The 21442-nt window shown below is 41.3% G+C and overlaps 1 pseudogene; it reads right to left on the reverse strand.

Moving 5' to 3' along the window:
• Positions 1-222: 222 nt before the first annotated feature.
• On the reverse strand, positions 223-744 carry LOC110256871 (COMM domain-containing protein 2 pseudogene; annotated as a pseudogene).
• Positions 745-21442: the final 20698 nt, after the last annotated feature.

The raw sequence follows: 21442 nt of genomic DNA on the forward strand, positions 1-21442 counted from the left end.
GGGACCTACACCACAGCTCACGGCAACCGTGGATTCTTAACCCACTGAGCAAGGCCGGGGATCGAACCTGCATCCTCATGAATTCATCGGTGGGTTTGTTAACCGCTGAGCCACCAAGGGAACTCCTATCACTATTAATTTTAAAAATTAACTTTGAAAAGTAACTGCTACATATCATCAATTCACATGTGATTCAAAGGGAATAAAACCTTAAAATTGGGACTAGATGATACTTCTTACAACTCTGCTAGAGGGGTTTGTTTTCACCTCCTTCAATGCTTGTTCCAATTGCTAAATCAAATGGAGCAGGGTGGCTGGGTCTCTCTCCAGAATGTGGGTGTGGTGATGTCCCTTCTGATTAAGCTGTAGCTTTATAGTCACTGGTGGTTTAATCTGTTGCCTGAGGCTTCTGCTTGTAGACTGTCTATCTCATCTCCACTCAAGGCTGTAGTGACTGGGAAAGTCTGGTGCTCTTCACTCAGGATAGTTCTGATCTCCTTACTGTTGTCCAGATAAAGCTGAAACAGTATTTTATTATTATTATTATTGTTATTCAGAAAATCCCAGAACAAAAAAACAGTCTTAGAAATCCAGGTTGAGCTCTCTTTTGGCGATCTTGGGCTTTGCGCTTCGCCTCAGGAACTCCACTGCAATTTGCCCCAATTCAGCAACACCACCCTGTCCACTTGCAGCAGGAAGGCCAGCCAGGTTCTTCTTAGGTTCCTCTGATGGGTTCAGCAGCATCTTTGTTGGGCAGCCAATCCTGAACACATTTAAGTTTCAGACACCCATCTGATAGTTCAGAGGAGACCTGGAGCAGGCAGTTGTAGATAGGAGGCCACAGGAGAGCCCCACGCCAGAGAAGCATTTAGAAGATTTTTAAAGACAGAAGAGTGGGAAGTTCCCGTCATGGCGCAGCAGTTAACGAATCCGACTAGGAACCATGAGGTTGTGGGTTCGATCCCTGGCCTCGCTCAGTGGGTTAAGGATCTGGCGTTGCCATGAGCTGTGGTGTAGGTTGCAGATGTGGCTTGGATCCCGCATTGCTGCGCCTGTGGCGTAGGCTGGCAGCTACAGCTCCGATTCTACCCCTAGCCTGAGAACCTCCATATGCCTCGGGTGCGGCTCTAGAAAAAGGCAAAAAAAAAAAAAAAAAAAAAGAGTGGATGAGGGCACCTGGAAATAGATAGAGGTGTCAGAGCCAAGGATTGGGGCTGGGAACACTGATTGTAAGCTGCTGGCCTGGGAAATGAGGATCTGAGAGGGGGCAGCCAGTGCACGAGGAGGGGAATCAAGAGGAGGTGGCATCCTGGAAGCCTGGGGCAGAAAGTGTTTCCAGGAGGAAGGAGCCATCAGGTGTCTCAAATCTGCTGGCAAGTGGAGGGAGCTGGGAGCGGAGCATCAACCTGGCCATGTAACACTGTTCAGGTCCTCGAGGGTCCTGATGAGAGGGTTTGGCTGGGCTGTGGGGGCAAAGTCCTGCTGGGAGTGAGGAGACAGCTCTCTGGAGGCCTCTTGCTATAAGGGGATGGAAGAAAGGAGGCTGTAGGGGAGGAGGAATATGATCAAGAGGGGCTTCCTCACCTGAAGAGGGAGGACTGGCCAGTCTTTACAGGTCCTGGAAGGTGACTTCAGTTGTTTCTTATTCCCTCCATCATCTGACCTTGATCCCAACTGACCCTGTAAATTTTTTTTCCCATTTTTTTTATTACTCAAATGAATTTATCACATCTGTAGTTGTATAATGATCATAACAATCTGATTTCACAGGATTTCCATCCCACAGTCCAGGCACATCCCCCCACCCCCCAACCCTGTAAATTTTAACTTCCTCTCGGTCCAGTTTCTTCTTGCAGCTCTTCTTGAAAGCCCTAGGCTCTTTTTCTGCCCCGCTCCTCATCTCATCTGGCCTGTTTCTATGTAATTAGAAGAACCCTCCCGATCCATACCAGCTGCTGTGTCACATCCTCTACCTGCGGCTGCCTTCCTTCCTTGAGGCCCAATGCCCTCCATTAAGGAGCCCCACTTGAAACTTTTCAAATATGCTTAAGACTATTTATCTACCATGGACTCCCACCTCTGAATCCACAATCATTCTGGGGTGAGGAAGCATTTTATCCTAGAACAGATTTGAGGACGTGGTATTGGTTGAGGGTGGGGTGGAGTGTACGGTGATGAATTGTTAGCAACAGAGAGGAAATTACAAACCCAAGCTAGGTGTCAAAGAAAAACTGACAGGTTGGGAGTTCCTGTTGTGGCACAGTGGTTAATGAATCTGACTAGGAACCACAAGGTTACGGGTTTGATCCCTGGCCTTGCTCAGTGGGTTAAGGATCCAGCGTTGCCGTGAGCTGTGGTGTAGGTCCCAGGCACAGCTCAGATCCTGCATTGCTGTGGCTCTGACGTAGGCCAGCGGCTACAGCTCCAAAAGATTAGACCCCTAGCCTGGGAACCTCCATATGCTGCTGAAGCAGCCCTAGAAAAGACAAAAAACTGACAAACTGACAGGTCTTGTCAGTATATATGTGCTAAGTGTCTTCAGTATGTCACACCCTTTGATCTAGCAATTCTACTTCTAGGAACTTATTTAGGGTAAAAAAAGGCATTTAAGTTACTGTTGAGTGTGAAAGATTTGATCATCAGAGAATAGCCATTACTGAAAAATACTGGAAACATCCTGTCAACATCAGAGGGCTGCTAGATAAACCACATAATTATTAAAACAATGACATAGAAGTGACTGTATTATCAAGAAAGGTACTTGTGATAAGTGAAAAGAGAAGGACACACACACATATACATCTTGGAGTGATTATGAAATTTTTCTGTTTTACTTTAATAGCTTACTGGGGGTTTTTTGCTTTTCTATTTTAATTATTTTTTGTCTTTTGTCTCTTTTTAGGGCCACACCCGCCACATATGAAGGTTCCCAGGCTAGGGGGTCTAATAGCTGCAGCTGCCGGCCTACACCACAGCCATAGCAACGTGGGATCTGAGACGTGTCTGCAACCTACACCACAGTTCACAGCAACGCCGGATCCTTAACCCACTGATTGAGGCCAGGGATCGAACCTGTAACCTCATGGTTCCTAGTTGGATTCATTTCCGCTGCACCACAAAGGGAACCCCTATTTTAATTTTTTAAATTTAAATTTTGTTTTTATTGACATATAGCTGATTTACAACGTTCTTTTAGTTTCAGTAGTAATGCAAAGTGATTCAGTTTTATATATAGTTCAGATTGTTTACCATTATAGGTTATTAAAAAACATTGAGATTCTTTCCCTGTGCTATACAGTAGATCCTTGTTGTTTAGCACATATGCAGTATCACGTATAAAGTAAATAATCTCAGATTCTTTTTTTTTTTTTTTTTTTGTCTTTTTGTCTTTTTGCCTTTTCTAGGGCCGTTTCCCGCAGCATATAGGTGTTCCCAGGCTAGGGTTCTAATCAGAGCTGTAGCCGCCGGCCTACACCACAGCTCACAGCAATGCCGGATCCTTAACCCACTGAGCAAGGCCAAGGATCAAACCTGCAACCTCGTGGTTCCTAGTCAGATTCATTAACCACTGTGCCACGACAGGAACTCCTCAGATTCTTAATATATCCCTCCCTCCCCTTTTGATAATCATAAATTTGTTTTCTATGTCTGTGAGTCTATTTGTGTTTTGAATATCAGTTCACTTGTATCATTTTTTTTTTTGCAATAAGTAATAACATACAGTATTTGTCTTGCTCTGACTTGTTTCACTATGCATGATATCTCCCAGGTTCATCCATGTTGCTGCAAATAGCATTGTTCATTCATTTTTGTGGCCGAATAATAGTTCACTGGCTATATATACTACATCTTGTTTATCTATTCCTCTGTTGATGGACATTTAAGTTGCTTCCATGTCTTGGTTATTGTATACAGTGCTGCAATGAACATTTGGGTGCATATATGTTTTCAAAATAGGGTTTTTTAAAAAATTTATTGGGGTGTAGTTGACAGGATTTCTGCTGTATAGCAGGTGATCCGGTTACACAGGTATACTTTTTCATATTCTTTTCCATTATGGTTTATCGCAGAATATTGAAATACAGTCCCTGTACTAGACAACAGGACCTTGTCGATCCATTCTGTACATACAGATTTGCATCTGCTAATCCCCACCTCCAATCCTTCCCTCACCTACTCCCCTTCCCCCTTGGCAATCACAAGTCTTTTCTATGAAGCTTTTCTGTTTTGTAAATAAGTTCATCTGTGTTGTGTTGTATTTTAGATTCCACATATAAGTAATACATGGGATTTGTCTTTCTCTTTCTGACTAACTTCACTTAGTATGATAATATCTAGGTCCATCCATGTTGCTGAAAATGGTATTTTTTTTTTCATTCTTTTTTATGGCTGAGCAGTACTCTATATATAGATGTATAAAATCTTTGTCTAATCATCTGTCGATGGACATTTAGGTGGCTTCCATGTTTTGGCTCTTGTGAGTAGTGCCATGAACACTGAGGTGTGCATATCTTTGTGAATGACAGTTTCGTCTGGGTATATGGCCAAGAGTGGGATGGCTGGATCACACAGCAACCCCATTTTTAGTTGTTTGAGGACCCTCCATACTGTTTTCCATAGTGACTACATAAATTGATATTCCCACGAACAGTGTAGGCGAGTTCCTTTTTCTCCACACCCTTTCTAGCATTTAGTTTTGGCAGACTTTTTAATGATGGCTATTATGGCAGGTGTGAAGTGGTACCTCATTGTAATTTTGATTTGCATTTCTCTAATATTTAGCAGTGATGGGCATCTTTTATGTCCCTATTGGCTGTCTGTATGTCTTCTTTGGTGAAATGTCTATTTTAGTCTTTTGCCCATGTTTTTGATTATGTTGTTGGGTTTTTCGTTATTGAGTTCCATGAGTTGTATATTTTAGAAATTAAGCCCTTTTTCATAGCATCATTTGCAAATGTTTTATCCCAGCCTGTAGGTTATATTTCTACTTGTTTTTGGCTTCCTTTGCTGTGCAAGAGCTTATAAGTTTGATTAGGTTCCATTTGTTTATTTTTGTTTTTATTTCTTTTGCCTTTAGGCACTGACCTAAAAACAAACAAAAAACCCGTTAGTACAATTTCTTTCAGAGAACGTTTTGCCTCTGTTCTTGCCTAGAAGTTTTATGGTGTCAGGTCTTATATTTAAGTCTTAAGGACATTTTGGTTTCTCCGTGTGTGTGGTAGAGAGGGTGTGTTCTAACTTTATTAATCTACTTGGGGCTTTTTCCAACTTTCCCAGCACCACTTGCTCAAGAGACTGTCCTTTCCCCACTGTCTTTTTTCTCCTTTGTTGAAGATTAATTGACTAAAGCTGTGGGAGTTTATTTCTGGGTTCTCTATTCTCTTCCATTGATCTGTTTGTTTGTTTTTATGCCAATACCACACTGTTTAAATTACTGTTGCTTCATATTATTGTCCAAAACCTGGGATGGTTATGCCTCCTGCTTTGTTCTTTTTCCTCAGGGATGCTTTGGCAATTCTGGGTTTTTATGGTTCCACGTACATTTTAGGATTATTCTAGTTCTGTGAATAATATCATGAGTGATTTGATAGAGATCACATTATCTATAGATAATGTGTAAACCAATCACATTACATTATCTATAGATTGGTTTGCATAGTATGACCATTTTACAAAGTATGGGATATCTTTGCATTTCTTTAAATCATCATCAATTTCCTTTATTATTGTTTTGTTTCTAAACATACAAGTCGTACACCTACTTGGAGAGGTTTGTTCCTAAATATATTTTTTTAATTTTGTTGAAGAAATACGTTCTTTTTAAATAGAATGATGGACATATCAAGTTGCTGTGCTATTTAGATTCCATTGCATACATTCTATAGTATTATATAATAGCTTTATTTAAAAAAATTGTATTATAGTTGATTTACAATGTTCTATCAATTTGTACTGTACAGCAAAGTGACCCAGTCATTCATACATATATTCTTTTTTTGACATTATCCTCCATATCGTGGTCCATCACAAGTGACTAGATATAGTTCCTATGCTATGCAGCAGGATCTCATTTCTTATCCACTCCAAATGCAATAGTTTGCACTTACTAACCCCCAAACTCCCAGTCCATCCCACTCCCTCGGCAACCACAAGTCTGTTCTCCAAGTCCATGTGTTTCTTTTCTGTAAAAAGAAAAAAAAGTTTCATTTGTACCATATTTTAGATTCCACATATAAATGATATCATGTGGTATTTGTCTTTTTCCCTCTGACCTACTTTACTTTGTATAAGAGTCTATAGTTCCATCCATGTTGCTACAAATGGCATTATTTTGTTCTTTTATGGCTGAGTAGTATTCCATTGTGTATATGTACCACATCTTAATTGATTCATCTGTCGATGGACATTCAGCTTGTTTCCATGTCTTGGGTATTGTGAATAGTGCTGCAGTGAACATGAAGGTGCATATATCTTTTTGAATTAAAGTTTCATCCATATATGTACCCAGGAATTGGACTGCTGGATCATATCACAGTTCTATATTTAGTTTTCTGAGGTACCTCCACACTGTTTTCCATAGTGGTTGTACCAATTTACATTCCCACCAACAGAGGGAATGTAATGTACATTCCCACCAACAGATAGGGTTCCCTTTACTCCACATCCTCTCCAGCATTTGTTATTTGTAGACTTATTAATGATAGCCATGCTGACAGGTTGAGGTGGTACCTCAGTATAGTTTTGATTTGCATTTCTCTAATAATTAGTGACGTTGAGTATTTTTTCATGTGCCTGTTGGCCATCCATGTGTCTTCTTTGGAGAAATGGCTTCTTAGGTTGTAGCTTTGTAGTATAGTCTGAAGTCCAGGGTCCTGATCACTCCAGCTCCATTTCTCAAAATTGCTTTGGCTATTGAGGGTCTTTTGGGTTCCTATGCATGTTTAATTTTTGTCTTGTTGCAGTTCTGTGAAAACGCCATTGGTAATATGATAGGGATTGCAATGGCTCCGTAGATTGCCTTGGGTGGTATAGTCATTTGCACAATATTATTTCTTCCAATCTAACTAAGAACATTGTGAATGTTTCATCTGTTTGTATCATCTTTCATCAGTGTCTTATTGTTTCTAGAGTACAGGTCTTTTATACTCCTAGATATTTTATTCTTTTCGATCCAATGGTAAATGGGATTGTTTCCTTAGCTTTTTCTGATCTTTTGTTGTTAGTGTATAGAAAAACCACAGATATCTGTGAATTTTTTTGTTTGCTGCAACTTACTGAATTCATTGCTTTAGGCGAGTCTTCCCAGTTCTCAGCTCTCCCCATTATTGGTTGTTGATCCTGAGTTTTATTTGGTATCTAATAGGTACATGGCCCCCCAGTTGAAAGATACTGGGGAGTGACTCCCCTAACTCAAAGGTATTAGGGGAGCCCAGTTTAAAAACACTGGGAGAAAGTTCCCCTAATTGAAAGATTTTAAAGGAGCCTGGTATTTGCTTAATAAAGGAAACTGAGCTGTCGGAGCTCAGAACCTGGGGAGGAAGTTGACCTGACGTCCTTCTGCAATTTAGCTACCTTAACAATAATTTGTTGGGGTAAAAGTAAAAATATCACATGGAAAAAAAGTTCTTGTCATGGCTCAGGGGAAACAAACCAGACTAGTAACCCTGGTGAGGATGTGGGTTCAATCCCTGGCCTTGTTTGGTGGGTTAAGGATCTGGCGTTGTTGTGAGCTGTGATGTAGGTCACAGGCGTGGCTTGGATCCCGAGTTGCTGTGGCGTAGGCCAGTGCCAACAGCTCCAATTCGACCCCTAGCCTGGGAAGCTCCATATACTGCAGGTGCGGCCTGAAAAAGGAAAAAAGAAAATCTTGTCCTCTGCCATACTATTTTTGGGAGTAAACTTACTGGATCTTATTTAGGTGGCATCCTCCCCACTCATATGGGGGAAAGCCTTTTGCATCTTATTAGCTTGAATCACTATTAGGTAAATTTTTAGAGAGCTTTTGTTATAAACAGCTGTTTCATTGGTACTTAGAATCAAAAGTGGAAAATATAAATATATATGTATCTCTAATGGTTAACTAAAAGCTCAGTCTAAATCAAACAAGAAACTCTTTCTAGAAGTCTTATCGTGTTCTCAGCTTCCCCTTAATGGTCTTACAGATGGTAATAAAAACATCAGAATAACTACTGCTAAATTGATTTAACAGAAAAAAACCTGTATGGAAGGTCTAGAGACTTTTTCTTAACATGACAGAAATTTTAAAGGTATTTTCCCCAAATAGATAAATCTTTAGATGATGGTTTATAATGGGAGAAATAAAACATACTTTTATGGGATTAAAACACAAAGTTATAACCTAAGGTTATATGAACCAAAAGGTGAAACTGAAAACACCTCTGACTTAAACCTAGCCTGAACTTAGACTGGGATTTGAACTCACCTGCCAGGACTTGAACCAAGGTTTTTTTGTTTTTGTTCTTTGGGGCTGCACCTGAGGCATATGGAAGTTCCCAGGCTAGGGGTCTAATTGGAGCTGTAGCCACCCGCCTACACCACAGCAACAGCAACATGGGATCCGAGCCGCGTCTGCAACCTACACCACAGCTCATGGCAACGCCGGATCCTTAACCCACTGAGCAAGGGCAGGGACCGAACCCACAACCTCATGGTTCCTAGTCAGATTCGTTAACCACTGCACCACGACGAGAACTCCTTACTTAGGGTTTTGCAGTTGACCAAGCCTGCTTTGTTCCAAGATGTTCAGATGCTTTCTTGAGCAATGATCGATTTACAGTGGTCTCCCAAAATTCCCCAGGTTTCCCTCTCTATCTATGGTCCCCTAGTGGGACCTCTACAACTACCTGTGAAACGATCATATTCCATCCTAAGCAAAGGGACTCCCTACTGCTCTGCAGCCTTAAAGGCCAAATAATTCTTCATTTACCCCAGTTTAAATGTATAGCTGGAAAAAAACTGTGCTGAGCTACCTGACCAACAATTACTTGGTAACAGGACACTTAATGGAGATTCACAAAAGGGCCTGTGTTCCGTGGCTTGACCCCTCTCCAGGGATCCCAGATCCTTTTCTATAAAAACAGATAAAATGGGAATTCCTGTCGTGGCTCAGTGGTTAACAAATCCGACTAGAAACCATGAGATTACAGGTTCGATCCCTGGCCTTGCTCAGTGGGTTAAGGATCCGGCGTTGCCGTGAGCTGTGGTGTAGGTTGCAGACGCAGCTCGGATCCCGAGTTGCTGTGGCTCTGGCATAGGCTGGCGGCTACAGCTCCAATTAGACCCCTAGCCTGGGAACCTCCATATGCTATGGGAGCAGCCCTAGAAAAGGCAAAAAGACCCCCCCAAAAAAAGAAAAACCCCAAAAAACAAAATAAACAAAAAAAAAGCAGATAAAATGGACAGGGAAATGAAAGAAAAACTTCTAGGACTCCTCCTATAAGATTAAAACTTGTTGATAGGGTCCTAATGAAAACTGAAGGTACAGGTGTAAAAGTTGATAGGATTGAGAGAGTTTATAAAAATTTACATATTTATACAAATGGGCTTTGTACAAGGTGGTTACATCTCTTTTGCTTAATCAGATTGAGGGATGGGCTTGTTTTACTGGGAAATGCTTCCCTTGGTGGTACTGCAAGGTATTTAGATCTGCCCCTCAGAAAGCATTAATTAAACATACGAAGAAAACCAATATGGTTACATGAACTGCAAAATTTAAAAAAATATGCAAAAAATAAAACAACTGGAGTCAAATGCATTTGTAAAAAATGATATAAGAACACTTTACCCAGTTCTCCACAATGGTTAATATTTTGCAAAACTGTAATATAAAAGTATAACTAAATGTTGCTATTACTATATAAATCTTATTCAGATTTCAAAAAAAAAAATCTGCAAAATATTCAGAGCTTACTAAAAAAAAAAAAAAAAAAGATTTTGCTCTAGGTTCAACCCATACATTCAGAAAGAGGACCTTTGCTGAATGCATTATACAAGCTTTTGAAGACATGGTAAGTTAAACCCCAAAGTCTAGAACATAGGACTCCTAAATTTCAGTTTAGTTAGAAATCTCACTGAATAAAAAAAAAAACCTGATAAAAGCAAATTTAAAAAATATATAGTTGCTGTACAGCAGAAAATGACAGAACATTGTAAATCAACTATAATAAAAAATTAACATAATTGGACAAATCGATATTTAAATATCATTTGGGTGATAGACCAGTTATTTGGAGAATTAAAAGCAAATCTTTTTTTTTGTTTGTTTTAAGAATTTGTGTTGCAAATCTCTACAGTATAGCCCACAATGACCAGAGACTGAGTCTAATTAGCTCAATTAGGTAGAGCCTGAAACCAAAGGAAAAGAAAATGGCAAAACTGACAGTTTTAACTCAAACCATCAGAAAGCCTCCAACAGCTGAAAATTGAATTCATAGCCTCCTTAGAATGTCATCCAGGACAAATACAAATCTTAAGTCTTTTCCACAAATAGTAAAGGCATCTAAGCAAGCAAGGTTAATTTATCTAAGCTGTTCTCTCTATTCAGAGAATAAAGTTTTCTTGGAATGTTTCTTGGATTGCATGAGTATCTGTGCCTTTAAATGATCTGTATTTGTTGGGGTTTTTTTGAAATCTTTGTCACTTTAGTTGAGTGAATAATTATTGTTTCACAGTGACCTCATGTGTTTTAAAACCTTTTTGATATTTTAACAAAGTCCCAAATATCAAACTCTAAGGCTCTTTTTTAGCAGTTCCCATCATGGCGCAGCAGAAATGAATCCAACTAGGAACCATGAGGTTGTGGGTTTGATCCCTGGCCTTGCTCAGTGGGTTAAGGATCTGTCGTTGTCGTGAGCTGTGGTGTAAGTCGCAGATGTAGCTGTGGCATAGGCCGGCAGCTACAGCTCGGATTCAACCCCTAGCCAGGGAACTTCCATATGCCCCAGGTGCGGCCCTAAATAGCCAAGAAAAAAAAATAAAGTTCCCTTCATGGCACTGCAGAAACAAATCCGACTAGGAACCATGAGGTTGTGGGTTCAATCCCTGGCCTTGCTCAGTAGGTTACGTATCTGGCATTGCCATGAGCTGTGGTGTAGGTTGCAGATGCGGCTCAGATCTGGCATCGCTGTGGCTGTAGTGTAGGCCAGCAGCTGTAGCTCTGATTTGACCCCTAGCCTGGGAACCTCCATATGGCATGGGTGAGGCCCTAGAAAAAAGAAGTTCTTTTAGCCTCCAACTAACCCTGGGATGCTTCAAAGGAATCCTGAGATATCCGAGTGAAATATTAAACTAATTAGGCTTATTTGGTGGGTTAAATTGCCAGAAAAACAGTGTCAAGTGATTAGAGATGAACCTTAGTTTCTAGCATATGGATAAATATCATTAGTTTAGGTATTCCAATATTTACATGAAATTCCTAACATCTGATAGGCCCTGCTCTGTTGTCAGTCATAATTCTAGTTACTATCTTAAAATGTTATATATCACAGAAGTATCCAAGTTTATTTTTTTTGAAGTGTGGTTGATTTACCATGTTAATTTCTGCTGTACAGCAAAGTCATTTAGTTATGCATTCTTTTTTATATTTGCTTCCATTACAGTTTATCATAGGATATTGAATATAGTTCCCTGTGGTATACAGTAGGACTTCATTGTTTATCCCTTCTGTGCATAATAGTTTACATCTGCGAACTCCAGCCTCCCACCCCACCACCCCCACCTTTGCAGCCAAGTCTGTTGTGTATGTCCATGAATTTGTTACTGTTTCATAGATAGGTTCTTTTGTGTCATATTTCAGATTCCACATACAAGTGATATGGTATTTGTTTCTCTTTCTAACTTCACATGGTATGATAATCTCTACTTGCATCCATGTTGCTACAAATGGCATTATTTAACTGAGTTGTTTGTTTTTTTGTTCAGTTGTATGAGCTGTTTGTATTTTTGAAAATTAGGCCCTTGTTGGTTGTATCATTTGCAAATATTTTCTCCCTTTCTGTAGGTTGTCTTTTCATTTTGTTTACGGTTTTCTTTGCTGTACATAAGCTGATAAGTTTAATTAGGTCCCATTTGTTTATGTTTTTTTTTTTTTACTTTTACTGCCTTGGGAGACTCACCTAAGAAAACACTGGTACAATTTACTCCAGAATGTTTTGCCTAGGACCTCTTCTCTTCTGGGAGTTCTATGGCATCAGGTCTTATGTTTCAGTTTTTAAGTCTTTTTGAGGGGTTTTTGTTTGTGTGTGCTTAGTGTGAGTGTGGGCTCTAACCTCACTGATTTACATGCAGCTGTCCAACTTTCCCCGCACCACTTGCTGAAGAGACTGTCTTTACTGTATTATATATTCTTACCTGCTTTGTCAAAGACTAATGATGTGTCGGTTTATTTCTGGGCTCTCTGTTCTGTTCCATTGATCTGCATGTCTGTTTTTGTGCCAATACCACACTGTTTTGATATTTGCAGCTTTGTGGTATCATCTGAAGTCTGAGAGGGTTATTCTTTATTCTTTTTTTTCTCAGGATTGCTTTGTCAAGCCCAGGTCTTTAATGGTTCCATATAAATGTTAGGATTATTCTAGTTCTATGGAAAATATCATGGATAATTTGATAGCAAGTCCCTTAAATCTTTAGAGTGCTTTGAGTTGTATGGCTATTTTCACAATACTAATTTTTTCAATTTGAAAGCAGGAGTTACTTTTCCATGAAGTATCCAAGTTTCTTGCCAACTGCAATGTAATCAACTCTTTAACTGCTTTTTACAATTAGAGTAAAAAGCACTGGGAGTTCCCATTGTGGCACACTGGAAATGAATTTGGCTAGTATCCATGAGGATGCCGGTTCAATCCCTGGTCTCACTCAGTGGGTCCAGGATCTAGTGTTGCCATGAACTGTGGTGTAGGTTGTAGAAGTGGCTTGGCTCCCACATTGCTGTGGCAAAAGCTAGCAGCTGCAGCTCTGATTTGACCACTATCCTGGAAACTTTCATATGCCTCTGGTGTGGCCCTAAAAAGAAGAACAAAAGGCATTAATAAATAAAAAGCACTGATGTTTTTACAAAATGAAAATCTTTAAGAAGACTCAAATTCCTCAGTGGCTCAACCAGTAAAGGATCCTGGCATTGTCACTTCTGTAGCTGCAGGTTTCATCCCTAGCCCAGGAATTTCTGCATGCCGCATGTGAGGCTAAAAAAAAAAAAAAAAAAAGATTCATAAAAGGGACTTTTTTTTGACAAATTCAAGTTTCTGATAGTCTTTTTTGTTGTTGTTGTTCTTTTTTTTTTTAACTTTTTAAGGCCGTACCTGTGGTATATGGAGGTTCCCAGGCTAGGGGTCTAATCGGAGCTACAACTGCCAGCCACAGCAACATGGAATCCAAGCCACATCTGCGACCTACACCACAGCTCACAGCAACTCCGGATCCTTAACCCATTGAGAGAGGCCAGGGATCGAACCCGCAACCTCATGGTTCCTAATTGGATTTGTTAACCACTGCGCGACGATGGGAATTCCTCTCATAGTCTTTAGATAATGACTGAACTAGGTACAAATTACCACACCCTAAAGGAAAACTTGGTGACTTCATCCAGGTCAATAGAAATTGATTACATGCGACCGAATTAACGGATAAATATGATTTATAACTTATTGAATTTTGAGCAATATCCCAGCTTTTGAACTTTCTTTTCCAGAAAAATCTTTCCTCTTATGCTATGACCTGCAAAACTTGTAAACAAAGATAAAACATTTATCTGTTTCTTTCTACTTGATCCTTTCAAAATTGGACTTGTCCAGCTGGCTCTCCTGTGGACTTGATGGTTTATTGCAACTGGATTACAACTGCTTGTACTAATCATTGATTTGATGTTCTATTTTCAAATTATTTATGCTTTGTTTCCATGCTGCACTGTGGTTTTTTCAGTGTTACTAGCTGTATTCCTTTTATTGTATTATGTAAGATTGTTGTCACTTACAGTAACCAGTGTGTAACCAGGCCTCCACAAAATTGATGTCTGAAATCTTAAGGAAATAGATCATATTTATAACTCTACATAGAATAATTGCAATAGTTTAATTCTAGATAAGGGAAGAAGCAACAAGGGAAAACATTTCTTGGATCATAGTAGATCAGTAAGACAGGAGATCTAGGGAAATTTTTTTTTTTTTTTTTGCTTTTTAGGGTCACATCCATGGCATATGGACGTTCCCAGGCTAGGGGTTGAATCAGAGCTGTAGGTGCTGGCCTATAAAACAGCCACAGAAATGCCAGATGTGAGCCACATCTCCCCCTATACTAGAGCTCACGGCAGTGCCGGATCCTTAACCCACTCAGCAAGGCCAAGGACCAAACATGCATCCTCATGGATGCTAGTCAGATTCACTTCTGCTGAGCCATGACGGGAACTCCAGTCTAGGGAACTTTAAATTATCAACATGCCCTGATCCAAAATGAGCACCGTGAGTGGCTATCGACAGAATTTTTGCCTGATCCAGGAATAAGCTTCTAGCACCATGGGATGAAAATTGGTCATGAAATGTCTCCCAAACCTTCGTTGAATTTATGACCAAGAGGAGGCATTGAAGGAAAAATGTGTACCCGCCATTATCAGTAAACAAAGGATGTCGCAGTCATCGGTCCATCAAATTACAGCCTCCCACCCCCATGGTGACCCTTGAGGAAACTTGGTATGGATACAGGGTGCAAGTCATCAAGCAGTCAGCTGGTACAGCCACCCTTTACAGTGCACCCTGAGGAGTCTTGGATGAGAAAGCACATAATACTGGCCTCCGCTGTGCTGATTTCATTGAGTCCAGACTTGCATCTTCCCATACACAGAAGCACCAGTTTCACTGAGATGTCTGGTTTTCTTTAATAGTAATCTTTTGATGTTCTGACTACCTGGTCTTTGTTGCAAAAGCTTATATCCTGGCTCCCCCAGCTTGCCGCTTTGTTTCTATCCTTAGAGCTGTCTGAGAGTCCTGTCTCAGAAGGTCTGCCAGATAAAAAACGTAACTCTCTACTTAGAGGTTGTGCACTTTTTTCTAATCAACAGTGGTCTATTTCAGGATATTGAATCTAGCTCCCTGTGCTATTCACTAGGATCTTGTTGTTCACCCATTCTATATGTAATAGTTTGCTTGTCCTAATTCCAAACTCCCAATCCATCCCTCTCCAACCTCCTGGCCCACCACCTTGGAAACCACAAGTCTGTTCTCTAGGTCTGTGAGTCTGTTTGTCTCATAGATAAATTCACTTGTGTCATATTTTAGATTCCACATATAAATGGTATCCGATACTATTTTTCTTTCACTTTCTGACTTACATCACTTAATATGATAATCTCAAAGTCCATCCAGATGGCTGGAAATGGCATTATTTCATTCTTTTTTGTGGCTGAGCAGTATTCCACTTATATCACACCTTACATCTTTATCCATTCATCTGTCAATGGACATTTAGGTTGCTTACATGTCTTGGGTATTGTGAATGGTGCTTCTGTGAACACAGGGTGCATGTATCACTCTCTTTTTTTTTTTACTGGTCCTAGTTTTTTTGTTTTGTTTTTCTACTGTATAGCATAGTGACCCAGATACACATACACGTATACATAATTTTTTTCTCCCATTGTCATGCTGCGAAGTAATTATCTAGACATAGTTCTCAGTGCTACACAGCAGGATCTCATTGTAAATCGCATATATCTCTTTGAGTTAGAATTTTGTCCAATTATATACCCAGAAGTGGGATTACTGAATTATATAGTAATTCTATTTTTATTTTTATTTATTTATTTAAATTTTTGTCTTTTTAGGGCCGCATCTGCGGCATAGGGAGGTTCCCAGGCTAGGGGTCTAATTGGAGCTTCAGCTGCCGGCCTACACCACAGCCACAGCAATGCCAGATCCTTAACCCACTGAGTGAGGCCAGGGATCAAATCCACAACCTCATGGTTCCTAGTCGGATTCGTTTCCACTGTGCCAGGACAGGAACTCCCTAGTAACTCTATTTTTAGTTTTCCGAGAAACCTCCATGCTATTTACCATAACGGCTGCACCAATTTACATCTCTACCAACAGCGCAGGAAGATTCCCTTTTCTCCATACCCTTTTGCCGCATTTATTGTTGGTAGGCTTTTTATTTTTTTTTATTTTATTTTTATTTTTTTTGTCTTTTTGCTATTTCTTGGGCCGATCCTGCGGCATATGGAAGTTCTCAGGCTAGGGGTCGAATCAGAGCTGTAGCTGCCAGCCTACGCCAGAGCCACAGCAACGCGGGATCCAAGCCTCGTCTGCAACCTACACCACAGCTCACGGCAACGCCGGATCGTCAACCCACTGAGCAAGGGCAGGGACCGAACCCACAACCTCATGGTTCCTAGTCAGATTCGTTAACCACTGCACCACGACGGGAACTCCTTGGTAGGCTTTTTAATGATGGCCATTCTGACCAGTGGCAGTTATTACCTCATTGTAGTTTTGATTTGCATTTCTCTAATAATTAGCGATGGTGAACATCTTGTCATTTGTCTTTTGGCCTTCTGTATTATCTTTGGAGAAATGTCTATTTAGGTCTCTGCCCATTATTTGAATTTTCTTGTTTATTATTGAATTCTATGAGTAGTCTGTATATTTTGGAAAGTCAGCCCTTGTCAGCTGCATCATTTGTGAATATTTTCTCCTAGTCCACAGGTTATCTTTTCACTTTGTTTATGGTTTCCTTTGTTGTGCAAAAGCTTATTAAAAAGCTTGGTTATTTTTGTTTTTGTTTCTCTTGCCTCGGGAGACTGACCTAAGAAAATACGGGTATGATTTGTGTGAAACTGTTTTGCCTCTGTTGCCTTCTAGGAGTTTTATGGTTTCATGTCTTATGTTTAAATCCGTAAACCATTTTTGAGTTTATTTTTGTGCATGGTGTGAGGGTGTGTTCTAACTTCATTGCTTTCTTTACATGTGTCTATTCAACATTCCCAACACCACATGCTGAAGAGACAGTCTTTTCTCCATTGTATATTCTTACCTTCTTTGTCAAAGTTTGAATGACTGCAGATGTGTGGGTTTATTTCTGGGCTCTCTGTTCTGTTGATCCATCTTTTTTTTGGTGCCAGTACCATACTGTTTTAATTACTGTAGCTTTGTAGTACTGTCTGAATCTGGGAGGGTTAATGGCTCCAGCTTTGTTTTTCCTCAGGATTGCTTTGACAGTTCTGGGTCTTTTATGCTTCCATATAAAATGTAGGATTATTTGTTCTAGATCTTTGAAAAATGTCACAGCCCATTCTTCTCTTCAATGCCTCTCTTTTTGGATAAATTAGCCCATTTATCCAAAACAATGACTCGAACTTTGTTCTAAAGTATAGTCCAAACAAGAGACAGAAGCCACAATGGCTTTGTGTGTGTGTCTTTTGAGGGCTGCCCCTGTGGCACATGGAGATTCCTAGGCTAGGGGTCTAATCAGAGCTGAAGCCTCTGGCCTACACCACAGCCACAGCAACATCAGATCTGAGCCACATCTGTGACCTACACCACAGTTCACCGCAATGCCGGATCCCTTAACCCACTGAGCGAGGCCAGGAATCGAACCCGCAACCTCATGGTTACTAGACGGATTTGTTTCCACTGCACCACGACGGGAACTCCCACAATGGCTTTTATGGCCTAGACTTGTTAGTGATGTACCCTCTCTTCTGCCACGTTCTGTTGGTCACACAACCCTGATAGAACAGAGAAGGGGGCCACACAAGGGAGTGAATACTGGGAAGTGAGGATCACTGAGGGCATTGTTGGAAACTGGCTACTACAAGCATCTAAACATTATTATGAAAATAGTTTTTACTTGATGAATCTCCTGAAAGAGATTAGGGACTCTAAGGGATCCACAGATCCTACTTTGAGATGAAGCTCTCGTCAATACATGATTTATGCTGTTTTGAAGATGATTCTCAGATCTACCTCTTTTGCAGTTTCACCTGAGTTTGTCAGGAGTCATTTTAAAACAAGTAAGCCAGAAGGGCCTGGAGAGACTCCATCTACCCAGTGTTTTACCTCTGATGCCAGGGTAAGGGGCGAGAAGAGCACAGTAGTTGTTTTCCAGGACAGACCTCATAAACTCAAGTGTCATCTGGTCATTTAAAATATCAAGGGCTTTTGCATCTATGAGTTCATTTTGCATATTCTTATTTTTTATTTATTTATTGTCTTTTTCTAGGGCCACACCCACGGCATATGGAGGTTCCCAGGTAGGGGTCAAATCAGAGCTGTAGACACCAGCCTATGCCACAGCCACAGCCATGGGGACCTGAGCTGTGTCTGTGACCTACACCACAGCTCACGGCAACACCAGATCCTTAACCCACTGAGCAAGGCCAGGAATTGAACCAACCTCAAGGTTCCTAGTCGGATTCACTAACCACTGCACTACGACGGGAACTCCTGCATGTTCTCAAATATTTTCAATCCGAGCCACCTTGTTGGATGGTACATTCCACAAGTTACCTGTTATCAAGTTGTATCTTCTTTCATTTGTCCTAATAGGACTCAGACAAGGGTCCCAGAAAGAGGTTTGACTTCTACATACTCATACAACACATCCAAACACTTACTTGTGAGACCCCAGTCTTTGTTCCCTTTGAGAAGAGTCCTGTTATTTTTAGTGTGTGATACAGTTGTGCCTCATCCCCTTGGTCACGTCAGCCCCCTCCTCTGGATGGATGTCCTACACTGTGTCCTTGTCAAGACCTTGGCACATAGAGCCAGAGGTCAGCTACACTAAGGTTTGTACTGGGACAGGAAAGAAGTGTCCCCTTTTCCATAGTTTGTCACAGGAACATTCCAGGTCCAGTTGGGACCATTGAGTGATCTGTCTAGCTGCCAGTTCCCTCCTTAGAGCAGGACACCCCCTCCCCTGGTCTCTTCCTGTCCCCTTTTCCATGACATTCTAGGGAGGTCTGCCAACTACTCTCCAGCCCCTTAAACCAAAGTGATGAGTCATGGAGGGGCAAATACCCAAGTTGGGCCCACCGGGGTCTGGTGGTGTTCTTGGAAGTCAAAGGAGGGCCCTTCCCTTGTCTAGAGTCAGAACTAAAAGGTTGCAGCTGCCTGCAGCTCAGGTTCCTAGTATCACATTCAGAAGGTGAAAATGTAGCCAAACGAGATCAACAGAGCCAAGAGAAAGACAAATACAGATAAAGTCTCTGGTTTCACTACTGCCTGAGGCTGGTTCCAGCTCCTTCCATGTGATGGGACTCAAGGCTGGCAAGGCCGTTAGTTTTCTCTCACTTATCAACAAAAGGAGCTTCAGACAACTGACTCTTTGGGTCAAATTATATAGTCAGGAATCTGCTTCCTGAAGGAGCACCTGTGAAAATAACAGGGCTGAGATGCAACGAAGATCTAGAAAGAAAATTGAGAAGATGCTGCCTATTGGAAGTGCAGGTGAACCAAGGATGTAGAGGGTTGGTTGGTGGGAGACAGACACTCTCAGGGATTTAGTGAAAGAATGAATTGGTGAGATTGGGGGGAAGATGATTTAGCAAATTTCACAGAGACTTGAAATGTGCCCCTGTTCTTTGAGCCAGTAACTCCATTCAATACTGAACTGTTTGTTGTGGTAAAAAGCTGGGATCATTAATTGCGGGTTGGTTAAGTAAGTCATGGAAACATGTTGTAGTTCTATTAACAGGGAAAATGCATGTAAAAATATGTAAAGCATTTGTTTATAGATGTATCTTGTATGTGCAAAGCAAAAAGCTCGGAAGATCCTACATTGCATAGTTAGGTGATCTCTGTGGGGAGGTGACTGTACTTACAGAATACTTTCACTTTGTGTTTTTTGGGTTTTGTTTCTGTTTTTTGTTTTGTTTTTTGGTTTTTTGGGCTGCACCTGCAGCATATGGAAGTTCCCAGTCTAGGCATCAAATTGGAGCTACAGCCTAAGACACAGAAATGTAGGGACTGAGCTGTGTCTGCAACCTACACCATAGCTTAGAGCAACGCCAGCTCCTTAACCCACTGAGCAAGGCCAGGGATCAGACCTGTGTCCTCATGGTTATTAGTCGGGTTCATTACATCTGACCCACACTGGGCTCACCTCACTTTCTGCTTTTTTTGTTTGTCTTTTGTCTTTTTAGGGCCGCAGGTGTGTCATATGCAACTTCCCAGGCTAGGTGTCAAATCAGAGCTGTAGCCACCAGCCTACGCCACAGCCACATCAGATCCGAGCTGCATCTGTGACCTACACCACAGCTCACGGCAACGCCAGATCCTTAACCCACTGAGTGAGGCCCAGGACCAAACCCGAGTCCTCATGGATACTAGTCAGATTCGTTACCACTGAGCCACAATGGGAATACCCCTCAATTTCTTTTTTTATGTGAGCAGGAACATGTGGAGACTAATTTTCGTTATCTTTCTACTGCTGTGATATAGTGGAATGAGGATGGTTCCTTTCTTCCACAAGTAGTGCTAGTATTGAGTTTTAGGATCTCTGGTCTAGAGATCCATTCATTCACTCATTTGATTCACAAAGGATTGAGTAACCAAGGGCCAACTAGTTAGGCATACTTGTCGGTGCTGTGCAAGTAATAGCAAAAGAGAATCATTACCTTCATGGGTTTTATGATTGATTATGAAAACAAGTATCAGATATTTTGGAGAACACAGAGGAAGAGCGTGGGGACAGGATGCTGGGTAGGGACAGTAGGGCCCTAGAATATATAAAGTGGACAGAGGAAGCCTCCCTGAGGAGGCTGAAGGAAGAAAGGAAGCCATGCAGCTCTGGGGGAAGGAAGGGTCTCCTGGGCCCAGGCGCCAACATACGAAAGACCCTAAATGTGGGAGTTCCCTTGTGTTACAGTGGGTTAATGATCCAGTGTTGTCATTGCAATGGCTCAGTCACTGCTGTGGCATGTGTTTGTTCCCTGGCCTTGGAACTATCACTTGCCTCGGGTTATGCCAAAACAAACAAACAAACTGAAGTGAGCTTGATGAGTTTGAGGCCAGAAGGACTGTGTGGCTGGAAGGAAGAATGAGAAGTGAAGTGAGAGGAGAGGGAGGGGGCAGAGCATTGTGCTCTGGACTTGAGGCCATTGCACCATCCCAAGAGCAGTCTGAGAGGACAGGCCACTAGAGGCTTTGGGTCAACTTTCAAATGATCACTCTGGTTGCTGTGTTGAGATGAGGGTAGAGGGGGCAAGGAATGGAGGCAGGGAGAAGATGAGTTAGAAATGATTGCCAGGATCCAGATAAGAAGAAATGGCTTGGATTTTAGTGATAGAAGTGGTTGGCTTCGAAAGGTATTTTGAAGATACAGCTGGTGGATTTGTTGGATGGGACAGAAGGCAGGAAGTAGTACCTGTGACTCAGAGCCCAGTATCAAGGCTGTCAGACCCCTGGGAGGTAACCCTTTTCCCAGGACTGCTGGAGGCTTAAGG

Source organism: Sus scrofa, chromosome 14, assembly GCF_054392235.1.
Source record: "Sus scrofa isolate SSC_HxYL_T2T_F1_AM1 chromosome 14, Sscrofa_HxYL_maternal_Yorkshire_Landrace_v2.0, whole genome shotgun sequence".
NCBI classification, from domain to species: Eukaryota; Metazoa; Chordata; class Mammalia; order Artiodactyla; family Suidae; genus Sus; species Sus scrofa.